Source organism: Staurois parvus, unplaced genomic scaffold (genome assembly GCF_062004578.1).
Source record: "Staurois parvus isolate SC_StPar_1 unplaced genomic scaffold, SC_StPar_1.0 ptg000634l, whole genome shotgun sequence".
Taxonomy (NCBI): domain Eukaryota; kingdom Metazoa; phylum Chordata; class Amphibia; order Anura; family Ranidae; genus Staurois; species Staurois parvus.
This window is the reverse complement of record NW_028318430.1, coordinates 1,221,131-1,241,803: the sequence shown is the minus strand read 5'-3', so window position 1 is coordinate 1,241,803 and position 20,673 is coordinate 1,221,131. Positions and strand designations below refer to the sequence as shown.

The following is a 20,673-nucleotide window of genomic DNA, read 5'->3' as shown; positions in this document are numbered from 1 at the left end:
ACCAACGATGAGGCACTATTCCTGTCATTAATACCAATGATGTGGCACTGTTCCTCCTCCTACTGACCACAGGTGCTATGTAATGGTTTTACTCCCACTGACCACCAAACCCGAGGCATTGTTTACTCCCTCTAATGCTATGGCTTTTCCTACTCTCATTGGCCACAGCCTGCCCTCCCCCAAAGGACAGTAAACTGACCCTTCCTTTGGAAAGTTTGTGAGATTAAAACTTAAATTAACAAATTAAAAACTGTGAACAGGCCTCCTTATTGCAGAAGAGATGTGTCTTGTGCATTTAAATAAACTTACCTGCCTGTCCAGAATGTTCTTTGGAATGTGCTGCTCAGTGTATGTGCACAGATAAGTGTATATTTTAAGGCACTAGAATTAATAAAGTCCCACTTGCATGTGCAAGAGTTATGTCTTTCCCTAGCTGGCCAAGCAAGATGGCCATAGACCCGACACCTGAAAGAAGCCTGGGAGAAGAAGTCAGTACTCTAGAGGAACCATTAACATTGTTGGAATGCCCTTTAAAAAATATTTAAAAAAATTAACACATAGTGTGTCACAGTAGTGTCCTCTGCCCACTTTCACATCACTTCCCCCCCAAAGTAGTATCCTCTGTCCCCTTCACATCACTTCACATTAACCCCTGCTGTATAGTCCTGTACCCCCTCCCACAGTAGAATCATCTGCCCCCCCATACAGTAGAGTCTTCTGCTCCCCCCATACAGTAGTGTCCTCTTCTCCCCCACAGTAGTGTCCTCTGCCCCCTCACAATAGTGTCCTCTGCTCCTCTGCCTCTCCCCCACAGTAATACCCTCTGCCTCCCATACAGTAGTGTCCTCTGTCCTCTTCACATCACCCCCCACCCTAGTGTCCTCTGCCTGCCCTCACAATAGTGTCCTCTGTTCCTCTGCCTCTTGTCCACAGTAGGCAGCACCCGCCCCTGCCCTTCATCTAGTACTGTGCTGCATCCCACTCTCCACTCTGCAGTAAAGATGAGAGGCAGAGACTGGGGGGAGCAGGGCTATGTTCATGTCCAACCTATCAGCTGCCCAAGATCAATGGCTTGCCGACCCTGTCTCAGGAGGGTGGATGCCTTTTTTGTTTCAGCACTGCTGAGAGAAATTCAAACTACATCTTTAAAATTAATTTACTGTTAGATTATTTTCTCTATTTTATTATTCAAACAATGTACTCTGCATGCCATAGATATTTTTATTCAGTGGCTTCAGTGAAGACTTTAAAGACACTGCTTGAGCTAGTCTGTTATGATCCGCCAGGTGGTGCCTCAGGCTGCCAACTGACAGACCTACTCAGAGCGTGGGGTCTAAGCCCGGGCTGTGCTTTCACCAGAGCCCCTGATGGTGGGGATGGACTTGAAACAGTCCCGGGCCAGGTCACGACCTCCGAGCAGGCCCACCAGTGGCTGAGGAGACCTTTGGGGACAGGTACCGGGAGAGCCAGATATGAAGAGGATGGCGGCCCCAGCAGGGTAGTAACGGATCGTGGGCCCGTGAGGGTAAGCGGGGTACAGAATCGGTAGGCGAAGAGTAGTCGGGTCACACGCAGGGTCAGCAGGGAAGTCAATCCGTAGAATGGTCAGGGCAATCCGGGTCAAACGCAGGAGCAGGCAGAGTAGTCAGGACAATCCGGGTCAATCACAGGAGCAGGCAGAATAGTCAGGGCAATCCGGGTCAATCACAGGGGCAGGCAGCGTAGTCAGGGTCAATCAGGGTCACTAGACAGGTGCAGGAACTCAGGATCACAGGAAGACCTTGCGGCAATCTGTGACAGTGCAGGGCATCTTTAAATAGTGCGCCCTGCACTGTCATTGGCCGGCTAGGACGCGCCCCCGGCTGTCATTGGACGCCTGAGCCGCGCCCCCGGCACCTACTGCGCATGCGCGGCGTCCTGTCAGCCGCGGCTCGCCGGGACCTAGTGCCTGTGTCCCGGCGCGATCTGCCGCCAATGCGCATGCGCGGGGGACAGAGCCGCGATCGTGGACCACGGAGCCGCGATCCCTGACATAGTCTTTACACAGCAGTTATCTGGCCTATATCCTCAGCAAAGCTTTGGAGGACATACCCGAATACCACTGGACTGAAGTTTACAGGTTAATTTGGAAAGTGACCTTCAGGCTTCATGTTTGTGATGCTTTCCAGACCTTTTCTATCGTGTCACAGTCTCTGCTCAGCCAAAAATTATTTTACCTGCTCTCTCATATATAGATCTCTTCTCACTTAGCTCTTTATGTAAAAGTGAAATTATGGAATTACTTATTTTCTCAGATTCCCCCTTTCCATTTTATTTCACAGTACTCTCTCCCTGTTCATTAGAGACCTTCCTCTCCTTGAAGAGTCAAAGGGTGTTCCATTTAAGCCTCTGGCTGTTTACAGTTTTTTTTCCATCCTATTCATCCTCCCACTCCAAGAGTTATATGGATTCCACTAGGCTTTTGGCTACTTAATGGTTCATCTTTTCATTTAGGCATACCTTGTTTAGGGAATAACTAGTTGGATAAAGTCAGGGGTTAAGGGTGTTTCACACAAGCCTTGTTTGTTCTACTGCTTTTTCCCTGCAGTCAAGGCTTCAGCCTTTATTGTTGACTTCAATTCTGTTAGTCAAGTTTGTTCTCATTGTCAGTTGAGGTCCATCATTCCATTAGGTATCAATTCCCTGTCTAACTGTCATGTTCTGGAACAACAGGTTGATCCTCTTTTTTCAACTAGCCTTCACTGGGCATTGATAGTTTTAGACTAGATCCCACATCCCTTGGATGTTTAAAGCTGAATTCCAGAAAATTAAAAAGTTCTCCCTTGCAGTGTGGCTGTGCCACACTGCAAGGGTTAACTAATCGATTAGTCTAGGGGGACATGAAAATCAGTTCTAGTTATCCCATCCTCTTCTTCCTTGGCAGACTCTGCATTGGTCTAGATGATGTCAGAGGACCTTAGAGTACAGTATAGGCTGTGAGGTAGTCTATGGAAGCAAAGAATCACGTGAGTAAAACTGCTTTATCTGGTCCCCAGGGCATAAATGAGCAGTTAACCTTTTTTATTTGTCTGGGCTTCAGCTTTAAGTGGCTGTTACCCCAGTTGAATTGCTGTTGGCTGTCCCAAATATCTAGGATTTACTATCCTCCTGTCCACTCCAATGGACAATAAAATGTCATAAAATGTTTTAGTCCATTGTTAAAGTCCCTTGAGGGACATGGCTTCACCCCTGTGTGTTATGGCCTCAAGTAGTTCTTGCTCACAAAGCATGAGCGTTGGAGCTGGAGCGATGGGTCTACAAATGAAAATGTACGCCTAGGTTGATTTCCCCTGGAGGTAGACCAATGGTGCTCCAAAGCTCACAGTGTCTTCCTGGCACTTTAAACAGCATGAGAGTATAGGGTGAGCCGGCAACTCATTCTCCCGACAAAACTACTTTATTAATAAAGGGTACAAAGTGCAACTTACATCAGCTTACACGTTTTGGTAAAATATGAATTTATTTTTTTCACCTAAATGCATAAGCTGCTGTAACTTGCACACTGAAGGGGCTTCCTTCCTCTTCTTGGTCTGAGGAAGAAAGGTGCTCTAGCCACCTGTGGTAGTCTCAAAAATGGCGGTCACCCTGGAATGGCTGGTCCCATGGGACTTTTTCGAAGTCTGCTCTGCTGACCAGCACTTGAGCCAAAGAACGTGCTTTAGCACCACAGCTGAAACAAAGAGTTTAGTAAGAAGCAGTGTGTAATCAGGGCAGTTACTATTGCCTTCTCCTGTATGACAACAGAGGCAGAGGACTCATCTTCCTCATCAGAGGCTTCGCAGAATGTGTGGAGCCAAGGGCGGTGGAGCCAGACTCAGGCTCATAGACATTGGAGGATACAGGAGATGGCAGGGGGCATTTCTTGCTCACCTTATGGCCAAACTCCATCTTCACCCAGGAGACTAATGGCTCCAGGACTGTCAACAAGTCATCTAAGGAAACTGAGGGACTGGCCACCTCCAGAAAGGGATCTGGAAGTGACGCATGACCCTGAGACTCCATAAGGACAAAGGTAAAACCCCAAGGGAACTGCCAGCAAACAGGACCCCAAATGGGAGGGCAAAGCAGGCACGCCTAGGCCAATTCAGCAGAGAGGAGGGTACCCCAGGAAAGACTAACTAATCACCACCAAGAGAAGCTGGATGCTACATATTGCCTTGTCAAGTTTCACACAGCACAGTGTGCCAAAGAGTCCCTGCATCAGCCAGATGTTGAAATGAAAACAAGATGGCCACCAATGACCTCCCCAGTCAGCTCCCAAAAAAACAGGAAAATGGACTCCTGAAGCCCGCTCTGCCTCTATTGCATGGGTGCTGGTCACAGGCAGAATGGTTGCTTCAGCTCTGGGAAAATGACCAGCAGCAGAATCCCATGCACATGGTATCCTCTATGCGGCCTGAAAGCGGGCCCCTGGACCCCAGGGGAGGGATCCACCATAAGGGACACCTGTGGGATGTAGGAGAAGCCATCCTCTCACCCAGGCATGCACAGAGGGAAGGACCAGGTCCCCCAACCACCGAATCAGGTATTGAAACAGGAGGAGAATGGAAGGGGGGCTCTGTAAGTGAGGCCAGGGGGGAAGGAGGGGACACCAGAGGACCAACCACCCCAGAGAGTACCTGTGCCAAGTCCAAGAAGGGAAGGGAGGGGACATCTACTTACTGATCCAGCTGACTGTGCTGATAAGGCTCCCATGACAGATATTCCAACACAGATCCTCAACGCTGTGACACAGACTCTGGCACCCAGTCATATGTGTCCACATGAGACATTTAACTGGCTGGCTGCCCCAGTACAGGATGGGGCTTTGGCACATGGACCCAGTGCTTAGCGACCACTGTATCTGCATGATCCAGTCCGTTGCTCAGTCTGGCTGTTGATTGAAGATCTCTGCAGGAAAAATCCAAGAAAAAAAGAAAAGAAAGTAAAAAAGCTAAGGAACCACAGGTCCCAGCAAGGAACCAGGTCCATACTCCTGAAACACTAGGCAGAAACAACTGGCTTACATGAAACATAAAATATCTGAGCTTAAGGTGACATAATATACAAGAAATAGCAGCTAGGCACTATACTTTGACATCAGGCATTCAACATAAATACATAACAACAGTGCAGCGCTAATTATAAACCGAAATGTTTCCAAAAAATGTGAAAACCTTTCCAGGTTGACATAAAAAATGTTTATAAAAAACGTGAGAAAACATAAAAAGAAACAAAGAATGGTCATAATGTGTCCAAATAAATGTGGTTAATATAAGCACTCAAATAGCCAGTCCCATGTGCCATTATGGAGATTAGAGAAAACTTCAGAGATAGCCAAGGTGACACCATCCACTATCATGCAAGGCTTATCGGAAAGCTTGTGACCCCCTGTTAAGAGTGGTCAGTAAGTTCTCATTACGGTAATAAAGCTGACATCAAGGAAACGAACAATCTTCATAAAATAGCTCCAACTTGTCAAATGGTTAAACCACAACTACCCCTATGGTTCTACAGAAATCCAAATCAAATCAAGCAACTGGCTTGTCTATAGCAGAGAGGGAATTTTATGCCCATAGAGGACTGCCCATAGGAGGTGCTGAATTTTTTTTTGCCTAGTGTCCTACTCTTGTATGCGGTGCTATAAAACCCTGTTTGGCCAAGACTAAATGGGAGCAGCTAAAATTACATGCATATCTCCACTTCTTTAAAAAGGTGAACTCAGTTTCCACCTTCTTGTCTACTCCACTGTGTTCCTACTGCTTCATCAGGCTTTTAATCACAAACCACTTGAGCTCCAGAAGATTTTACCCCTTTCATGACCAGGCCATTTTTTGCTATTTAGCACTGTGCTATTTTAACTGGTAATTGTGCAGTCATGCAATGTTGTACCCAAATTACATTTATATAACTTTTTTCACACAAAGTGAGATTTCTTTTGGTGGTATTTGAACACCACTGGGCTTTTTATTTTTTGGCAATATGAACAAAACAGGCAGGAAAAAAACAATATAAACAAAAATAGGCCAGTAATGAAAAAAAAAACAATATTTTTTACTTTCTGCTATAAAACATATCCAATAAAAAAATTAATTTTCTTCCTAAATTTTGACCAAAATGTAATCTTCTACATGTCTGTGATAGAAAAAAATCCCAATAAGTATATATTGAACATTTATTTTACATTTTTTTAATACTACTAATGGCGGTGAACAGCGACCTATAATGTGGTTGTGATAGTGCAATCTGACACTAACTGCAGCTGGGCTGAACTGACTAAATGCTACTGACATCACCAGTGACATTAATACAGTGATCAGGGTTAATATTATATGCTGTCACTGTACTAATGACATTGGCTGGGAAGGGATTTACACCTAGGGTGATCAAGGGGTTGTGTGTCTATACTAATAGATCTCTAAGTTTCTCATCCCTGCTTTGTACACAGGTGATCAGCAGGTCACGGCCGGGAATCGTTGGCCTGGACTTGCTGACAGGCTCCCACTGCGTTACAATCAGAGAAGGTGCCACCCGGGGGGGCACTTATGTGTGCACCCTACAACTGGAAGTAGGCAGCGTCATACATGTACGTTGCTTTGTCTACAGCGGCCGGAAAGTGTAGGATTAAGAACAGTTAGGATGAAACTTAGCTTTTTTTTTACAGGAAAAGGGATTTACGTATGAATTAAACTGCCTACATCTGTGGCTCCACTGATCAGTTGTGGTTTTTACTTGAACCGTATCTAAACTCAAAGGAAAAAAATAATTAAAATTATAACAGATTCTATATCACCAATCCTTAAATATAGTGGCTGCATTAGTTTACGCCTTTTTCCTACTGGGTGCTATTACATATTTACTGCTTCACCTTCCCCAGTGGAGCTTTTTTTTTTAGGTTTGACTTAATTTCTTTAAATGTTTTCTTGTACAGCTCAGTGGCTTAGGGGCTTATGTTACTGTTTGTGAAATGTACTACTATATGCTATCTGCAGTTTATGTGCATGAAGGAGCCAGAGAGAATAACTTTAAATCTAATATATACAGTGCTCAGCATAAATATGTACACCCCAACGGATTTGTCAGAAAACCTTTACTTTCATTTCAGAATCAACATTTTTTATGGGACTCTTTACTACAAATTAATCTCACAAATGCAGGCCATTGATTGCAAACAAAATTTGTTAATTTGCACACACAAAAAAGTATTTTTATGGTGCTTACAGTGGTGGAAGTGTCCTTCTGTGGGGCTGCATGAGTGCTGCTGGTGTCAGGGAGCTGCATTGCTATGATGGTATCATGAATTCACAGATGTACTTCTCTATATTGAAAGAGAAGATGCTACTATCACTTCGTGCCCTTGGTCATCATGCAATTTTCCAACATGACAATGATCCAAAACACACATCTAATGCCACTGTTGCATTTCTGAAGAAGAACAGAGTGAAAGTGATTCAGTAGCCAAGTATGTCTCCTGATCTGAACCCAATCGAACACCTATGGGGAATTCTGAAGAGACAAGTTGAGCATCACTCTCCATCCAGCATCCAGGCTCTAAAAGAGGTCATTCTTAAAGAATGGAAAAAGATAGACGTTGAAATATGTCACCAACTTGTCCATTCCATGCCTGGAAGACTTGGTGCTGTCCTTACAAATCATGGAGGTCATACAAAATACTAGATGGAGTAGTTTTTGTTGTGGGGTGTATTCATTTTTGCATCAACTACATTGAGCAAAACTGAAGATTTTGTAATCTAAGTTATATTATTAACCTCCCTAGCGGTCTGATTATGTCAGTATATCTGTGCTCAAAGCGGTACATTTTTTTGCATGGAAATATGTTATTTGTTTTATTATAGGTCTGTAATTCTTGGGAATAACTCACTGAAATCTGTCCATACAAGAGTCTAGATAAAATTTGAAACACGAAATCATACATTATAATATAATAAATAATCATTAAAAAAAAATAAATAAAAATAATAAATTTAATTCAATAACTTAATCAAACCAAAAACACTGAAATTTGAAATAGAGCACCAAGTTCGCACATTGCTGAGCTCAGTCACAGAATCGTTTTCAGTGTCTGATGACGAATTTCCCAACGAATCATTATCACTCAATTCTGCAAGTGGTTTGAATTTTCTATCGCTGTTCTCTAGCTGGTCTAAAACCGCTATTGACCTAAAGGGACTCTTTTTAGACGCCATGGACATTTCTCAGTTTCCAGGCAGAAAGAACAGTAAAAATTCAGGCAGGGCACAGGACAAAGCACTAGGGACAAAATGTATGTGAAATGGTTTGATACAGTAATGGTATACTATCAGATTTGTGTATTTAGGGAATGTCACATTTTTTAATTTCCTGCCGATTCCGTCCCCCGTACGTCCCGTACATACCGACACTCGCAGGATGCCAGCATCGGCTGGAGGACATGACAGGGCACGCTACAGGGGGGACATCGTGGGAGCACAGGACAAGGTAAGTGCTGGAGGGATCCCAGAGCAACACTGCAGGGTAATCCCGAGTGTAGCTCAGGGTTACCGCTTTTGGTACTGAAACTTTACCCCGAGCTACACTCGGGAATACTGCCAGGGAGGTTAACCTTACTTTCATGTAATGAGCTAACCAAATGTTCTATAAAACTCAGTCTTTTCTAAATTTTGGAAATTGTTCTTGTGTTCATTGGAATATTGACTAAAATCTTACTTTTGAACAGGTACTCATTAATGCTGAGCACTGTATATATATATATATATATATATATATATATATATATATATATATATAATACACACACATTTTTTTCTTTTGTTTTAGAATATATATTTTTATGATATATACAGTGTGTATATATATATTCACTCAATGGCCTCTTTATTAGGTACACCTGTTTAATTACTTGATAACACAAATTGCTAATCAGCCAATCCCATGGCAGCAACTAAATGTATTTAGGCAAGTATACGTGGTAAAGACGACTTGCTGAAGTTCACATCGAGCATCAGAATGGGGAAGAAAGGGGATTCAAGTGACTTTGAACGTGGCATGGTTGTTGGTGCCAGACAGGCTGGTCTAAGTATTTAAAAAACCGCTCATCTACTGGGGTTTTCATGCACAACCATCCTAGAGAATGGTTCCAAAAAGCATGTATTCATCCTGCCTCGAATCAAAGGTTCAGGCTGGTGGTGTAATGGTGTGGGGGATATTTTCTTGGCACTAGCAAGGTGTAGCTCATAAAGTGGCCAGTGAGTGTGTGTGTATACTGTGTATATATATATATATATATATATATATATATATATACATACTGTATTGCCAAAAGTATTTGCAGTGTGTGCAGGCCAGTCAAGTTCCTCCACGCCAAACCCGCTTATCCATGTCTTTATGGACCTTGCTTTGTGCACTGGTGCACAGTCATGTTGGAACAGGAAGGGGCCATCACCAAACTGTCCCCACAAAGTTGGGAGCATGAAATTGTCCAAAATGTCTTATTATGCTGCCGCCTTAAGAGTTCCCTTCACTGGAATTAAGGGGCTAAGCCCAACCTCTGAAAGCCAACCCCACACCATGATCCCCCCTCCACCCATACTTTACACTTGGCACAATGCAGTCAGATGAGTACCATTCTCCTGGCAACCGCCAAACCCAGACTTGTCCATCAGATTGCCAGACAGAGTCCAGTGGCGGTGTGCTTTACACCAATGAATCCGACGCTTTACATTGTCCTTGATGATGTAAGGCTTGGCTGCAACTGCTCGACCATTCCATGAAGCTCTCTATGCACTGTTGTGCTAATCTGCAGGCCACATGAAATTTGGAGGTCTTTAGCTAGTGACTTTGCAGACAATTGGCGATTTCTGCGCAATTCATGGTGTGGGGTTGTTTTTCAGGGGTTAGGCTTGGCCCCTTAGTTCCAGTGTAGGGAACTCTTAAGGTGTCAGCATACCAAGACATTATGGACAATTTTATTCTCCCAACTTTGTGGGAACAGTTTGGGGGTGGCCCCTTCCTGTTACAACATGACTGTGCACCAGTGCACAAAGCAAGGTCTATAAAGACATCGATGAGTGGGTTTGGGGTGGAGGAACTTGACTGGCCTGCACAGAGTCCTGACCTCAACCCGATAGAACACCTTTGGGATGAATTAGAGTGGAGACTGCGAGCCAGGCCTTGTCGTCTGACATCAATGCCTGAGCTCACAAATGTGCTTCTGGAAGAATGGTCAAACATTCCCATAGACACACTCCTAAACCTTGTGGACCGCCTTCCCAGAAGAGTTGAAGCTGTTATAGCTGCAAAGGGTGGGCTAATTCAATATTGAACCCTACGGACTAAGACTGGGATGCCATTAAAGTTCATATGTGTGTAAAGGCAGGCCGACCAATACTTTTGGCAATATAGTGTATGTTTAATATATTATAGTTTTAATACATATAAATATACTGTATATAGTTTTTTTATACTGTATATACAGGTCTGCAGAGGTAGCAGTGCAGTGTACAGTGGGAAGGTGTTTTAGTGTGTGTGTATGTTTAATATATTATAGTTTTAATATATAAATATATAGTTTCTTTTATACTGCATATATAGGTTTGCAGAGGTAGCAGTGCAGTGTACAGTGAGAAAGTGTTTTATTTTGTGTGGGTGTGTGTAGATATGTTAAAATATTATAATATATATATATATATATATATATATAAAGTTTCTATTCTTTATACTGTATATATAGGCTTGCAGAGGTAGCAGTGCAGTGTACTGTGAGAAAGTGTTTTATTTTGTGTGCTTATATATGTTTAATATATTATAGTTTATTATATATATATATATATATATATATATATATATATATATATATATATATATACATATATAGTTTCCATTCTTTATCCTGTATATATAGGTCCGCAGAGGTAGCAGTGCAGTGTGCAAGTGTTTTATTTTGTGTGCTTATATATAATATATTATAGTTTATTATATATATATAGTTTCCATTCTTTATCCTGTATATATAGGTCCGCAGAGGTAGCAGTGCAGTGTGCAAGTGTTTTATTTTGTGTTCTTATATATGTTTAATATATTATAGTTTATAATATATATATATATATATATATAGATATATATATAGTTTCCATTCTTTATCCTGTATATATGGGTCCGCAGAGGTAGCAGTGGGGTGTACAATGAGAAGGTGAGTTCCTGGTGTAAGAGCACATGAGTGGCATGTGTCCATAGGAGAGCTGTGTGTTGAGCACAGGTCTTAGATGTTGCAGTAGAGGAGGAGGAGGGGAGCAGCAGCCGTCCAGATCTGCTGGGAGCTCAGTGTGGGCTCCTCCACACTCCTGGACCTGGCGCTCCTGCTGTGCGCTGTCCACACTCCTGGTGCTGAACCGCATGTGCGTTGTGCCTCTCTCGCTGCCCCCGACACCTCCTCGACACCCCGGCCAGGAAAGCAGCTGCTGAATAAACTGCGAGTGTTGTCACCGCTAGCATCGGCTCCGTTAGCTCCAGTGTGACGGGTGAGGGCGCTACTTGTCTCATCATTACATGCTGAGGATATGAAGGGGATGGAAGTCTCTAGAGCAGACATGGAGAGCTCCGGATAAATGGGGTCCATCATGCCATAAGAATCTCTAGATCCAGAAATAAGGGCAGCCTGGGATGACATAACAGCAGCTGACATTCAGTAAGAAGGACCAAAGCAGAAGGGCGCTTCACTATGCCAAAGAGTTGATGCAACAGCTCACCTCCAGCGATATGAAACTTCAGAGAATGCTGATGACAACGTGGATATAAGGTGAGCTGTCAGCCATGGAGCATTTCATATGGGGCAAGGGGATGGTGGCAACTTGGCTCACAGTCTCCTAGTAAAAGGGTCAGTTGCCATGGTGACCATAATTAACAAAGCACTTAATAAGATAGCAATCCTCTGTACAGGGGAATTAGGCTTTCACTTTAATTGTTGTGTTCAGTCTGAAGACAAGTTTGGCTTAAGATCATCCCAGCTGAAGGGTTGTGATTTGTAATGAGATCTGCAGATATTTATTTATATAAAGATTATACAGAATAGATAGATACAGAAGTCATTTCTTTATAGTTTACAAACTATTACATTATCTGAATGTGCTTAAGTATATATTTTTTTAAAAAAGGCGATGTTGAAAGGGTTTCTGTTCCTTATGCATAAACAAATAGGGAAATGCAAGGAAAAAAAATAAAAATAGGCAAATACATAATACACAGTATAGCTTGGTAGACGGATGGAAGCACAGTTTCAAAGACATTGACCTGGATCAGCCAGGCTTACACTGATGTGAACTATAATCAGAGTACAAGTCTTGTGGCTTGGAATAGGAATCAAGGTCTTGACAACCTATTCTACAATTACAATCACTTTTTGTTTATATACACACAAGCAAAGGCAGTGACACACATGAGGTGGTAATGACAGCACTGCCATGCAGGGACTTCCTTCTTACAGAAACAAGCTATACATCATAAATGGAATAAATGGTATATTGTAGGGGTTTGGGTTTTTTTTTCTACATCAATAAACCATCTGTGAATATGAATAGACTACCTGCTGGATTTTCATTCTCTTTGCTTTTTTTTGGCAAGGAAGAAAGGACAAGCTGGATCAAAGTCCTTAACCCTCATCTGTCAGATTGTAAATGGTGCTACTGTGTAGAATTGTTACAGCAACTGTCTTGCTGAGATAATAGATCATGCCTGACAATAACTTGTTTATTAGTTTCATAGATAACCTTGAGCGCATTGTTTCCTCAGTGCTGATATTTTTCACTAGTAATGATGGTTATAACTGTATAGCAGTGATTTTACAAAGTTGTAATTAAAGTGACACTAAATTATATTTTCATTCTACAAAATAATTCATACACATCCACTGCATAATGGCCCTGCAATATATTTTTCATGAAATTGGTTCTTATTGCGTTTGCTCTTGAACCACTCCCCCCCCCCCACTTCTGTTTGTGTGCAATGAGCAGTGCATGTTAGTTGTGGTTATTTGCACTGCTCTATGTACACTACAAATCCCATAGTCCATCTTAAAAGTGCACAAGAGAAGGTGGCTACGTTCCTATCAGTGCCGGGAGAAGGTCATCTAGAGCCCATGGTGAACATGCCAAATTGCGCCCCCCCCAAAAGGTATGAGCTTTATGTGTCAGCAAAAATCCCCCCCCCAAAAAAAATCGAGCACTAATCTGCATGCTTACCCACTAAGCATAAATACCCCATCCTCCCAGTACAAATCCACCCCCTTCTGAAATCCCTCTTCCCAGCACAAATGTTTGCCCCCTCCATCTCCCTAGCTTAAATCCCCTTTCTCCCCATATGCCCCAGCACAAATTCCCTCCCCCCCCAAAAAAAATTACCCCTCCTTGAACAAGTCCTCCAGCCCTCAAATTTACCCTCCAAGCACAAATCCACTCCAAATCCCCCCCCCCAGCATAAATTCCCCTCCACCAATCCCACATCCTAGCACAAATCCCCCCCCCCCCAATTTCCCCTCCTAGCACAAATACCCAAAATCAGCCCTACTAGTACAAATCCCCCCCATAAAAAAAATACCCTCCCAGTACAAATCCCCCCCCCCACCAGATCACTTTTTCTAGCACAATGCCCCCAAATCCTCCCTCCTAGCACAAATGTTCTTCCCCCCTCCCAACACAAATCCCCCCCCCCCCCCAGATCACCACTTCTAGAGCTTACCTCCCTAAATTTCCCATCCAGAAAAAATTCTTACACCCTGCTGCTCCAAAAATTCTCCCTCTCAACACAAATCCCCTCCCTCCTCAATCTCCTTGTGGTGCCCCCCCCCCCACCTCACATGATGCTACAGCGCCCAGGGCAGCCAACCCTCCTGCCCACCCCTTGTCCCAGCGCTGGTTCCTACATACAGTGGGACCATGGAGAACAAAGGTAGCCATCTTCTAACAGGAAGTCGGATCACAACAGCAAAAAAAAAAGTGAATTTGGAGATCTGGAGGAGACTGAGAGCAACAGTAGGTATTTTTATGAACTAAGAATATACAGTATATTTAAATAGATTTTAACCAGACTTTAGTATCACTTTAACCCCCCTGGCGGTATTTCCGAGTGTAGTTCAGGGTTAACTTTCAGTACCAGAAGAGGTAATCCCAAGCTACACTCGGGAATACACAGCAGTGTTGCTCAGGGATCCCTCCAGCACTTACCTTGTCCGGCGCTCCCGCGATGTCCCCCCTGCAGCGTCCCCGGCCATGTCCTCCGGCCGATGCCGACATCTGTCTTCCAGGTTCCGTTCCCTGCGAGCGTCAGGACGTACAGAGGACGGAACCGGCGGGAAATTCAAAAATGTAAAAATTTGACATTCACTCAATACACTAAAATCTGATAGAATTACATTACTGTATCAAAGCATTTCACATACATTTTGTCCCTAGTGCTTTGTCCTGTGCCCTGCCTGCATATTTACTGTTCTTTCTGCTTGGAAACTGAGAAACGTCCATGGCATCCAAAAAGCGTCCCTTTAGGTCAAAAGCGGTTTTAGACCAGCTAGAGAACAGAGATAGTAAATTAGAACTACTTGCAGAATTGAGTGATAATGATTCGTGGGAAAATTCGTCATCAGACACTGAAAACGATTCTGTGACTGAGCTCAGCGATGTGCAAACTTAGCACTCTATTTCAAATTTCAGTGTTTTTAGTTTGATTACATTATTGAATTAAATGTATTATTTATTATATTATAATTTATAATTTCATGTTTCAAATTTTATCATACCCGGGATGTTTACTAGACTCTTGTTCGGAAAGATTTTAGTGAGTTATTCCTAAGAATTACAGGCCTACAATAAAAAAACAACATATTTCCATGCAAAAAAATGTACCGCTTTGAGCACAGAAATACTGACATAATCAGACCGCTATGGGGGTTAAAGTAATACTAGCAGATACTTGGGTAATGCCAATTAACTGTCCAATCAAAAATTTACTTAAAGAGGGGTTACAGTCACTGAAACCCGCATGTGAAAACAATCAGAGATACTGTATATGTAGATGGATTTATATGCAGATCTATCCTAGTGAAAATCAATCTGACCCTTTCTTCCAAGATGGGAGTTTGTATGCACCAGTAGGGAGGCTCAGAGGTGTAAAGGGGTTTGACAAAGCTGAATAGGAAAAGTCAAATTTGCATATAAGGTCAGCTTCCTATAACTACTGATGTACTTACCGTATTGGCATGGGGGTTTCAATGGAGTAACATTTGGATTTACTTAGTTTGAATTACCCCCATTTGAGACAGGTTTCCTTTAAAGTGGAAGTAAACTCAATTTTGTATCTTTTACCTACAGGTGAGCCTTTAATAAGGTTTACCTGTAGCTACTGTAAATATCTTCTAAACGTGCACCATTTAGGACACATTCACTGTGCGCACTACACTTTCAGTGGACGGCGTGCCGTCCATTGAGAGAGCCGTGCCGTGGAGTGACGACAACGTGGCTCGGCCAATCAGATAGCTTCAGCTCACGGACCTGGAAGGAAGACCGAGTGAAGATGGAAGCCTTGGGGAGACGTGACATCGTTCCGCTGGAGGGCTTTGTTTTCAGGTAAGTCTTTCATGATGTGCTAGTATGTGATGTATACTAACAATTTATGCTCTTAACCTGCAGGGAGATTTTTTTTTTGCTGTTTACTACAGCTTTATATTCAAAGTCTAGAACTTAAACAATGACAAATAAGTGACTTTACATGGAAACCTGATATCCACTGTGTATTTATAAAATATGCCACGCTAAATGCAGATAAATCAATCCTATCTAGTGCTTCCAATCATAAGCACTGTACCCATACATCTACTATATATCATCATTTGCAATACTTAACATTGCAATTGATGATATATAGTAGGTGTATGGGTACATGACATATGATTTGAAGCACTAGATAGGATTTTTCACTTTAAATGCCAGCTGCTTAAGGTTAGGTGAAGGTTGTTGCGTAAGGTTGCTATAAGAAACATTGGTTGTTATCCACTGTGACTGAACAGCCAAAGAAAATCCTGTTGTTCACGGTTACCCCCAATAAAGGTTGATGTCATGCACTGATTATACCTGGATATAAATGTAACAAAACAGAGCTGATTTATTTCACATGAAATAATTTAAATAGGTTTCAGTAAGAAAGAAACAAAAGCCATAATGTCAGTGCTCATGTATGATGTGGACTATAATGATAGTATCTACCTTAGTATTAGAATCACTAGTATTTGTATGAGGCTTACCTTCATCCTTCTCTGCGATGCTAAGCCCCCATTCACACCTATGTAACTTGAAGCACATTTCCAGAAACGATTCAACACTCAACACCAGATTCCCATGTTATTTTATTGTGCATACATTCAGAAAAGGTACAGGAGCTTTTTGGGGGCATAATTGTGTGTTTTTGCATCAATACTTCAGTGGAAGCACCTAAAAAGCACATAACGGCTTCCCCTAGTAACTACTGTAGTTTTCCATTGACAAAAAAAAAAAGATCAAGCCTGAAAATGACTAAAAAACACAAAGGAAAAGCTACAAAATTACATGAAAATACCCATGCTCAAGCGTGAGCCAGGTTTAAAGAATAATCAAGGCATAAAGGGAACATTCTTTAATAGCCATCACTAAGTATAAAATCTTGATATTTATTGAAAAGAGACATTTTTTAAATCGAACTGAATGTAAATGTTATAACTGATAACAATCACATTTCATAGTCACTGTATATATGCTGTATGTGGGAGAAAACAGCTGCAAGACTGTGGATGTTTAGCCATGTATTATTATTTGGTTTTCTTTACTGTTCCCTCATATAGTTCTGGTATATTCTGTACCAAGTAAATACACTGTAATATCTTGCCCCCCCCCCCCCAACTTTCTGAAATGATAAAGAGGGACACATTTTAGCACACAGTATGCAGCAAAGGACATTTCCTTGCCATGGTCCTGATCACACAGACCACATGGATCTAATATGCAGCAAATGATTGACTAAACCACACAAGTGCATTATTGACCTCTATTTTTCCTTTATATTGTCACTTAAAATAGAAAATGCAGTAATATAGAGATTGGATAAAATGTTTAGTGCAGTATAACACTTTTTGGTGATAAAACAGGACATTTTTTTAAAGCGATAGACACATGAGATCAAAACAAGGGACAACTGAGGCTGCATGAAGAACAGAGGGATTTGATGTCAAAATAGGGACAGTCCCTCCAAATGAAGGACAGCTGGGGCCATGGCATATCCCTATTCCAGTTACATAGTACACAGGCATTCATTTTATGACAATGAGAAACATGGAGGGGGTGGGGGGGCTTGTTAACTGGTATTCAATCTGGGAAGACCACTGGATCCCAATGTAACCCAATGGTGGTAGGACAAATTTACCAATCTTCCAGTTGGATACTAAAACAATTTATCCTAGCACCATAACAGATCTTACAGAAAATATTTTCTATAACCTCCTTACTTTGTATAACCTCCTTATACAGGTAAGTGCATTACCTGTATAAGATGCAGCCCTTGGACTTCAATTATACATTTACGAATATGAACTTAAGAGTCATATACTCTAATAGACCCTACTACCTGCTTACATTTACCTACTTATATTTACAGTACATCATTCATGTATTGTTTTAGATGTCACTAAGACATCAACAGCCAGGCATTTGTGTCTGCTATGGTGAGAGAATGTGACCCACAATGCAGTCAACAGCATTTTATGACATTTATAAACTTATGGAAAGGTTAAAATGAGATACTTATTTCTGGTAGGTAGGGTGACAGCTAGAGCTGCCACCTCATCCCTTTAAAACTGAACACTTATTAATTACACAGGTTCTAGGGATAATTCAATGCATAAGGCACTAAGTGAGTCATATTGCCATCTGAATCAGCCACAGAACCTGTGTAATTAATATGTGTTCAGTTTTAAAGGGATGAGTTGGCAACCCTAGACATCAGAGCTCATATGTCCCATTTTTTTATCTTGTGCTACCATTAAGAATGTGCTACATCTGTTAGAAGGAGCTCCCACGAAATTTATTGTACTTAGATACCTTTTAGCTTTGACATTTGTTTTTCCATAGAGAAAAAGCATAATATTATAAAGACAGAATTACAAAGTACAGTATATGTAAAACCAATCAGCAAACTCTAATATAGGCTTTAACATGTTAAGGTCATTTAAAACATTAAAATAAATACCTGACTGTTCTGGCACTTTCTGCTCTGTGAATGTCTTCCAAATATACTGCTGTGTTGTCACCTTGTCACACAGGCATCTGATGGAGACTTTGAAGTAATATGAAACCTAAAGCCAAACATTTAATATATTGCAGTTTACCAATCCTTAAATGTGGTTTCTGCATTAGTTTTCTTTCTTTTAGGCTTTTTCCCTGGTGATCTGGCCAGTAACACACCTCCTGTTTTATACAGCCCCCCCCCCCCCCCGGATGAAGAAGCACAGGGGGCACCTTTAAACAGCAGCATTGTCAGTCTGGAAGGAGTGTTAGATGTACTAGCAGATTTAGAGACACTAACAAAATAAAGCCAGCTTTAGCTACACTAACAAAATGAAGCCAAACTTGAGCCAAAACCTTTTAAGCAGTTACAGCAAACAGTGTTTTGCTTTTGGGATAAAGATTTTTACATGAATTAAAGCGGAGCTCCACCCAAAAGGGGAAGTTCCGCTTTAAGCCTTTGTCCTCCGCTCCCCATTAAGGATTGGCACCTTTGGGGAGCGGGGGGGGGGGGAAGCGGGTTACCCGAATTTGGCGTAATTTGTCCTCCCCTCCTACCTCCCCGTAGTCTTCTGGGACATGTGACAGGTTCCAAAAGATGGCTGGGCCTTTCACAAAGTGCAGCACTTCTCGCACATGCGCAGTGAAGTGAAGCCGCAGGCTGTCACAGCCAGGTGCCCACACTGAAGATGCCAATGCCAGGGAGAGATGACAGCCGGTGAAACCAGCGGTGGTGAGGACACTGCTGGACCGAGGAACAGGTAAGTGTCTATATTTTAAAAATCAGCAGCTACAGTTTTTGTAGCTGCTGACTTTTATTTATTTTTTTTTTTTTTAGGTGAAACTCTGCTTTAATAAAAGCTGATCATTGTAAGCATCCCTGTCATTGTTAAATGGTTTGCCTCATCCCCGTAACTGCTACATCTGCAGGACAGCTTTTTCTTTTGAAAAACAACAGACATAGTGGCTATAACACCAGGTGAAAATAAAAGAATGCAGCCATTAGATCTAAAGATCAGTAAACTGCAATATAACAAATGTTTGCTTTTAGGTTTAAAATCACTTAAAGTGGCCATTTCAACACCTTTTATGCTGGACAGGAAGTGGCTGCAAAGAAAACAAAGAATGAAAAAAAGGTTAAAATAGTTTTGTACCTAAAACAAAATTGTGATTGTTTATGACAAAGTGCAGGGTTTACATCAACCTCCACTTTGCATCTTTTCTTTGTGTCATCCTACCTAGGATCCAGTGGCTGGTCTCTTCGCTGGTGCTGTGGCCAGTCAGGAGATAGCAGTAGTGTTTGATCAACACGTCGCTACTCTTAAGTTCAGCCCTGCCTGTGTTTCCAGTGGCTTACCTAAGTTTCTGTCCCTCTCTATGCCTCCCAAGTCCTAGTGTTCTATTTAGTCCTTGTGCCTCCTCTGCATACTCCAGCTGCACCCCAGTACCTCCAATGCAGCTCTGTGTATCCAGAGCACCCTTGTGCCTCCTGTGTGCCTTTGTACACCTCCATGTCTTCAGAATACCCCTGTGCTTCCAACATGCCCTTGTGTGTGTCTCAGTTTTCAGTGCCCACCTCTGTGTGCTTCCATGTCTCCTGTGCATCCATGTGTCTCCAGCTTGCCTCTGTGTGCTTTTGTGTCTCCAAGTGCACCTCTGAGTTTCCAACGTGCCCCTGTGCGTCCCTGTCACTTTTGTGTCTACACATAACCAGAGTTGAAGTGGCCACCAGCGTTGTACTGTCCAGCAGGATTTTTTGCTGCCTTTAAGCGTGGGTACGTTCCTGCAATCACCTGGTTTGTTCTTCTATTGGTGGATATGGGCCCCTGACCATGACACCATATCTAAGGTAGTCATCTGTAAGTGAAATGACTACTATTACAGTTGTGACCAAAATTATTCAACCCCCAATGCTGTAAAGGGGTTTAGGGACTATAGTGTACATTTGGAATTGTATTCAGAATCAAATCCTACAAGGACGTTGTAACTACCCAAATGCAACTAAAATGACATCAATTGTTTATGTAATACAGTAGTAAATGGTTCTTATGTGGTTTCTTCATTGCCACAATTATTCAACCCCTTAAAGACTACCACTCTGAAGAACAGAGGTTCATACAGGTGCTTTCCATCAGGTATTGAAAACACCTGTGGATGTCACCGAGCAGCAATCAAGCATAATAAGCACCAATTAGGCAGCTTTAAAATGACTGTGATACTCAGCTCCTTCTAGACATTTACTGGTGTGGTTACAAACATGGTGAAGGCAAGAGAATGGTCCAGGAAGACAAGAGAAGAGGTGATTTCTCTTCACAGGAAGGGCAATGGCTATAAGAAGATTGCAAAGATGTTAAACATACCAAGA

The 20,673-nt window shown here is 42.2% G+C and overlaps 1 protein-coding gene across 2 annotated transcripts in view; it reads left to right on the top strand.

Moving 5' to 3' along the window:
- Positions 1 to 11,303: 11,303 nt before the first annotated feature.
- Positions 11,304 to 20,673, top strand: part of CNGA3 (cyclic nucleotide gated channel subunit alpha 3) — a 65,966-nt gene continuing 56,596 nt past the window's right edge. For both annotated transcript variants that reach the window (XM_089693474.1, XM_089693476.1), the window contains exon 1: positions 11,304 to 11,812. The gene's annotated coding sequence lies outside the window, so the exon portion shown is untranslated. The remainder of the gene's footprint in view (positions 11,813 to 20,673) is intronic.